Source organism: Terrapene carolina, unplaced genomic scaffold, assembly GCF_002925995.2.
Source record: "Terrapene carolina triunguis isolate 2854851 unplaced genomic scaffold, T_m_triunguis-2.0 Scaffold197, whole genome shotgun sequence".
Taxonomy (NCBI): Eukaryota; Metazoa; Chordata; order Testudines; family Emydidae; genus Terrapene; species Terrapene triunguis.
Window position 1 is genome coordinate 825,656 of NW_020664548.1, and position 7,312 is coordinate 832,967.

The window sequence follows — 7,312 nt, forward strand, 5'->3', positions numbered from 1 at the left end:
GGAAGTCCAGGAGATGCCCTTCACATTGAAAACAGCAGTGCTGGGGCAATAATGAACAGAACAGAAAGCTGCATGCTGCAGCTGGGTCTGCTTCCTGGGGCATTAGGAGGATAGGAAAGAATTCAACAGCTCGCCTTGCTTTCATTAGAACCCCATACCCACCTCCCAGAAATGTCATGATGCTTAGTCAATGAATGTTTGTAAAGTGCTTTGAGACCCTCAGATGGCAGGCACTATATACTGCAAGCAGAGTCTCCGACTTTGTAGAAAGGACAAGGTGCAGGAGTTCAAAGAGACATTTCTGACTGGAGAGAGTTTTCCCTCAGCTGTTAGCCCAAGAGAAACCTCCACTACAAATCAATAGGTGTTTAACTTCTCCCCACACCCCACGAAAACCCCCAGATTAATCCTGTCAGAAAGAAGGGGGAAAAAACTGCCTAACAGAATCAGACTGAAAAGTTACAAACTAGTAGTAGGTGACAAGTAATTATCCAACAGGAAAACGTACAGGAAACTCGTTTGGGTGAGCAGGAACTGATGAATAGCCACAGAATTTATTTTCTTTATTTATGGCCTGGAGTTACAGCAAGTGGCTCTGAAACACCCCCATATACAATGCTGCTGGTGACAAGCACAGGGAATGAGGAGTCCTGGAAGAAATCAACCTGAATTATGACACTGTTATTCAGCCTCCCCTTCTCGGCTCTTTATAAAAATGACACGGTGCTTAGGGGGGTACTTAAATATCCACCAGCTTCATCCCACGCACAAGGAACCTTGCACCCTCCTGCCTGCCACGCATCAGCTGCAGAACTGGCCCCTGGGCCAGCTGCCCCCTCTCCAGTCCCGCTAACAGCCAGCTTGTAAACCCCCACATGCTGCCCAGTCCCTGCTTTTATGACACTTACTCACCCGCCACCAGTCTCATTAAATGCAGCCCAGCCTCAGATTGTCAACATGGCCATGGCTGCCTCTGGGAAGTGTTAGCAACTCTGGTACAGGCTGTTGCTTGAAAGCACAGAGGCTGGGCTGTAAATCAGCAGCACGGACAGCGCTAGAAGGCTGCTGTGTCCCCTCTCAAGGCTGAGCTGTTTAGATGCACTTAAGGCCAGATTCTGCTATTGAAGTCTGTGGTTGTTGCACCTTTCAAGCAGAGCAAAATTCTTCATCCCTAGTGCCCGATGCAGCAGTAATGGGGAAAGTGGTGTAAAGAAGTCAGAGATGGGGTAATTTAGGCCTTCTTCTGGCCCCTCAGTGTACAACTGACAGCAGTTTAGATCCCCAATTTACAAGCCAGATCTGGGTTCAAATCCTGCATGCTCCCGGGAATCTAAAGTTGCCGTGACAGAGTTGTGTGGGGAGCCAAGGACAGGTCGGAGGGGGGCACTACTGCAGGACAGGATTGAGGGAAACTTGCACAGCTTGTGTCTGGCCTTAGTCAGCATCACTAGATCTTCCCTCTCCTGAAGCCTTGAATCCCCTTCCTACCTAAAAATGCAAAAGACGCCCTGTTATCGAGATAAAAGCAAAGTATGAAAGGCTCCTAGTCCGCTAGTCGGAGGTGGTTAGGAGGCAGCTGTTGTCAGAGCGCCCTCCCTGGGATCAAACTACTGCTTTGACGGAGAATCATGGGCCACAAACAGGCAGCTGCACAGGGCCTCTGCGAACAGCACTTAACTGCTTGCCTTCTTTAAAACCATGAATCACTGGGTTTGCAACCGCATCGCCACAGAACTTGGGGTGGGCAGCTCTGCACAGGGCAAAGGGACAGTGGAGCTGAGCTGCAGGCACTGGTCCTGTAATAGCAGAGGGTCGGGGAGCAGCTGAGTGAGAATCCAAACCGCCCCCAAATAGTTTAGATCTATCTTCTCAGATTGCAACCTTAACTATAGAGCAGCTGTCAGCACTCTGCAGTCAGTGATGTGTTACCCTCCCCAGCGTCTTTGATGCCAGGCTCAGAAGGCAGGAAAGCCTCTGGCAGACCCTGCCATGCCAGATGCAGAGAGGAGGGAGGAAAAGCAATCACACGACTCATCAAGGGGCATGTGTGGCAGGGAAGCCTCCGAGGAAGGAGAGAAAGCGACTCAGGGCAAAACGCCAGTGGGCAGATTCATCAGCAGGGGCAGTCAAAACAGAGTCCAATGGCTCATATCAAGTCCCACGTCCCTGACCTCAGGGCAGGCTTGAATTTAATAACAGAAGATGGAAAAAACTCAAAAGCAACAAAGACCTTTTCCCATGCCAAGAAGACAACCATCCTTGGTAGGCAGCCCTTCCTGGCTACTTGGAAGATCCCATTCCCTAACCCTTGAGTCTCTCCTGTCTGCCGCCTCTCCCCAAGGGGCAGGAACATAAGAACAGCCATACTGGGCCATACCAATGGTCTATCTAGCCCAGTATCCTGTCTTCTGACAGTGGCCACTGCCAAATGCTTCTGGCAGTTAGAGGTGTGGGGACACCAGGAGCATGGGGTTGCATCCCTGACCATCTTGGCTAATAGCCATTGATGGATCTGCCCTTCATGAACTTAGCTAATTCTTTTTTGAACCCATTTATATTTTTGGCCTTCACAACATCCCATGGAAATAAGTTCCACAGGTTGACTGCGTGTTGTGTTTGCTTTAAACCTGCTGCCCATTAGTTTTACTGTGTGACGCCTAATTCTTCTGTTACATGAAGGGTAAACACTTCCGCTCCATACCATTCATGATTTTATAGACTTCCATTATATCCTCTCTTAGTAACCTCTTTTCTACGAGGAGCAGTACCAGTTTTTTAATCTCTTCAGATAAGGAGAATGCCATTTTCTTGAAATCAAAACTCGGTAGGATTTTGACATTTCATGAAAAAACATTTTTTAAAAGCATTTTGATAAGGTCAGAACATTCCAATTTTTCATTTCAAAACTGTTTAAAAATCTAAATGGTATTGCAATATACAAATGTAAAAGGTGGAACCGGAATGAGACATTTCAATTGATCTAAAACTTTTTTTAAATTTCATTGAGCGGGCCAGCCTTTAGCAAGCTTTGGTTTTGCTCCAAAATGGAACAAAAACGACTCTTGAAATGTCAGAATTGCCCCGGCAGTGGGAATTCTGAGTTTCAACCAGCCCTACTCTCATGGCCTGAGAACTACAACTCCCAGTTCTAAAGGGTCCCAAGAGCTGTAGCAAGCATGCTGACATACGTGCACATACCCAGAGTCCCAGTGTCCTGTTACAGGGCAAGGGACAGAAAAGAATTCAGAGGGAGGGCTTTAGGGATCCCTTTTTCCTGGGTGAGGGGAAATATGTGGAGGGAGAGTCTCAGAGGATCTGCTAGGAGAAGGGGATGAGAGGAAGCCCGGCACTGAGCCGGGGCATTACTACAAGTAGAAAGAGTCCCCACCCTCAGACATCGGGGTGGGGGTGGGGGTGGGGGCAGGGGGAGGTGTGGAGAACAAAGAACCTAGATCTAATACCCCCCATAACCAATTCCACCCACAATTCCTCCCCCCAAAGTCTAGTCATAAGGAGGCTGAAGTGTAGGGTGGGGGTGAGGGGATGACAGATTAGCTGGGGGCACAGTGGGCTCACCAGACAGATGAGGTTGCTGGGCCTCTCCCCTCCTCCCAGAGCATGCCAGCTGTGCAGAAGGGCTGAAAGAAAGCCAGGGAGACATCCCTGGTAGGGCCTGCTGCCACGCAGCACCCTGGAGAGCCAGAGGCCTCTGTGTGTTTACAGATTTCTGTCCATCTACCACTCTCTACAGAATGGCCCTGAGTGCGGATTAGCCAGGACTGGCCTTTGCTGTGGTGCAGAGAACAGAGCAGGCAGCCGCATTCTTTCCTGACAGAGTCACTCAGTTTCTAATATCTATTCTCTCTCTCTCCCCCACACCCCCGGAGCAGGCAAGGAGCAGAGCCAGGCAAACTCAGCACAGCAGGGAAGGGGCAGGGCACGGGCTTCCTACAGAAGAGAACCCAGTTGCAAAGAGGACCGAGTAAATTAACAGGAAATGAGGGACTCCCTTCCCTTTAATAACAGGCCTGCAAGACCTGGCCATTTCCTACCTTTTGCCTTTGCTTCACGTCGTGCGCTAAGGCTGGAAGAGCAGGACACCCTCAGCAGGTGGCATAAACCTCAAATGGCTACTGCAGATGATCAGCATGGCAGGATGGGCCCGTGTGCCCCATCCAAGGAGATCCATCTGTGTGTCAACAGCAGCCATTAAAAGTCAGTGACAGACAGAAGTGCCAATTGATAATCATCTGACCTTCTACAGAACCTTCCCTCTGAGGCTCCCAAAGCACTTTAGAGATGAAGAATTCAGCCTCGCAGAGGCAAATGTCTCCATTTATCAGTGGGGAAGCTAACCCAAGGCACAGCCCAAGGTTACATTGTACCTCTAAGGTAAAGCTGGGAATAGAAACTCTTGGTGCTTCTCCTTCATCCACTCAACCAGCCTTCCCCCTTGTCAAGGATCGAGATGGGGTTATTCAGACACCCCGCTGAATCATTTTGTGCAACAAGTCTGCTACCTACAGCTCAGATTTCAAAGGATTTGCTTCCAGTTGGCTCTAAAGAGTGGGGACTAGTGCAGGAAGATGCAGATGAAGGATAGAAGTCTAACTAGGTGTGTACCTGGCCTTCATTACCATAGCATCTCCCAATACCCTGGGAGGTAGGATGCTATTACCCTCACTTTATAGAAGTGACTTTCCCACGGTCACATAGGGAGTCTGTGCCAGAGGAGGGACTCGAAGTCACCTTCCTTGAGGGCCCATCCAGCACTCTATCCACTAGGCCGTCCTGTCTACAAGGGGGTGCCCAACGTTCTCCTGCTCAACCTGCGCACTGGTTCTGAATTTCTGCTCTTCACGTTGTCTCAGCGCGTGGGTTTTGTGCAGCTTCTGCCATTACAATTATTTTTTTTTTTAAATATACGTCCCGCTCTGAAGGTCACTTATTCTGACTGGTTTAGTGTTCTGCTTGAGAGTGTGTTTCGGAGAATGTATGCAGCCACATCTGCACTACAAAGCTACCTTGCATAAGCACAGCTGGCAACAATGTTATTTGTTACTTATTCACTCAGGACCCAGAAGTTTGCTTGGTGCCATCCAGACTCCCCACCCCCAACACAATCAATTCAGTATTCCCTGCACTTTGTGCTGTCAATCACACCAGTGCAAATTGGGCATAAATTGTAGGTCATACTAGACTAACCCGATTTCCTTCTTTAACAAAACTGATTTTTTTAAATAAAGGAAATGCAGTAGATCTAATATATGTGGACTTCCTTAAAGCATATGACAGTACCCTATGGGAAATTATGAGTTAAATTAGGGAAGATGGGGATCAGTACAAAAAATAAGGTAGATAAGAAATTGGTTATATGAACAGAAGTATTAATGCCATTGTACAAGACATGGTATGACCTCGTCTGGAATACTGTGTACAATTTGGGTCACCAGTGTGCAAGAAAGCTGAATTCAATCTGAAACAGGTGCAGAGAAGAGCTACTAGGATGATCAGGGGAATGGAGGGCCAAGTTTATGAGAGGAGACTGGAAGAGCTTGGCTTGTTTAATGTAGCAATAAGGCAGCTGATGGGGCTAGGATTACTCACTATAAATACCAGGGAGGTGCAGAGCAATTTAAGCTACAGGACAATGCTGCACAAGAACAAATGAACAAACTGAGGCTGAGCATTAGGAGAAGGTTTCTAACCATCAGAGGGGTGAGGTTCTGGGACAAGCTGCCACAGGAGTTGGCGGGGGGGAGGGGAGAAGGGGAAAACAACAATTCATTTTGAGACAGAGCTGGACAAATGTCTGAGTGCGACTGTATGAAGGGTTGTTTGCGATGGTGGGGGTCAGGATTCAGCAGCCCTGAGGGATTCCCCCTCCAATGTATCTTGGATTTATTATTTATCCCCTTCCTCTGAAGCACCAGGGATGGCCATGGCTGGAGATGGGGCACTGGACAGGGAGGACTAGGGCTCTGAGCTGGCATAGGGCATTCTCTGTCTCAGGTGCTTGGCTGGCTGGTTCTTGCTCACATGCTCAGGATCTAAGTGATCACCCTAGATGGGGTTGGAAAGCAATTTCCCCCCATGTCTGATTAACAGTGATCTCGGGGGTTTTCACCTTCCTCTGCAGAGTGTGGCTGTGGGTCACACCCAAATAGTTCCGGTAAGTATCTCACTTAATTTCCCTGCCATTTCAGGGGCCTTGGGCATTGGTGTTGGGCTCTCCTATTCTCTCCCTGTGGCACATAGAGGCTAGGCTCAGTGAGGCTGTAATACCTTGGTCTAATTTCAGTTGTTGGGTTTAGGGTCTGGGTAGTGTGGGTGGTCTGTGACATACAGTAGGTCAGACTAGATGAGAGCATTGGCCTTTCTGTGCTTAAAACTCTATGCTGCTAAGTCAGAATAGTAGCAAACAGAAGGCTTTATATACGTGTTTAAACATGACTAGTATGGTGGCAGTGGCAGAGCTGCACATGCACACGTGTGTACACGCACACATACAGGAGTGAAACACCATCACTTCACTGTTTACAGAGGGAAGGGAAAAAGTTCCCTTCAACCTTTCCATGGGGACAGGTGGAGCTAAGAGCTTTTACTTAAAGGAAATGCACCATGGTACAAGTCAGCTTATTTAAATGCAAATGACAAACAACTTTCTTTATTAAAACGCAAATTTCTCTTCAAGCCTGCCACCTCGCTGTCTGTGTCACACACTCCACTGGACAGGAGCACAACTCAAAGCCCTGGGATTCCCAGGTGTTGACAACATGAGGGGCATCTTGTTAAAATGCTATGAAAGGAGAACAGAGGAGCGACCATCGTAATCAGAGAAGGATGAGGGCTTAGCCCTGGGTCTTTCCTAGAGGAACTGGGAGGGCGCACGTACTCCTGGAGGCACAAGACATGCCATTTTTTTTAGAGCAATGCAGTTCAGAGCCCAGTTACCTCCCTCAGTACTGTTTGTTGTGAAAGATGTCAGTCTTAAAGAGCTTCACTTCATAAGATTTGGAGAGCCAATGGCCCAGAACTGCTATGTCAAAATGAATAATTGTTTTCACACTTCCTCAGAGCTTTAAGACATTCTACCACGGAGGAGGAAAAACAAACAATGACCAGGATCAATGCTAGGGGAAGCCACTCACGGGTTAGCTGAATCGAGCCTTTAGCCTGCACCATCTTCAGAGGCAGCTCAGGCGTGGGGCGGAAGGAGGCAGAGAGGGGTCCAAGCATCTGAAATCTTACTTATTCTTTATTTGTTGCCCACGGCAGGTGATAGGATGTTGAAAAGAGCTCAGTCCCTGCC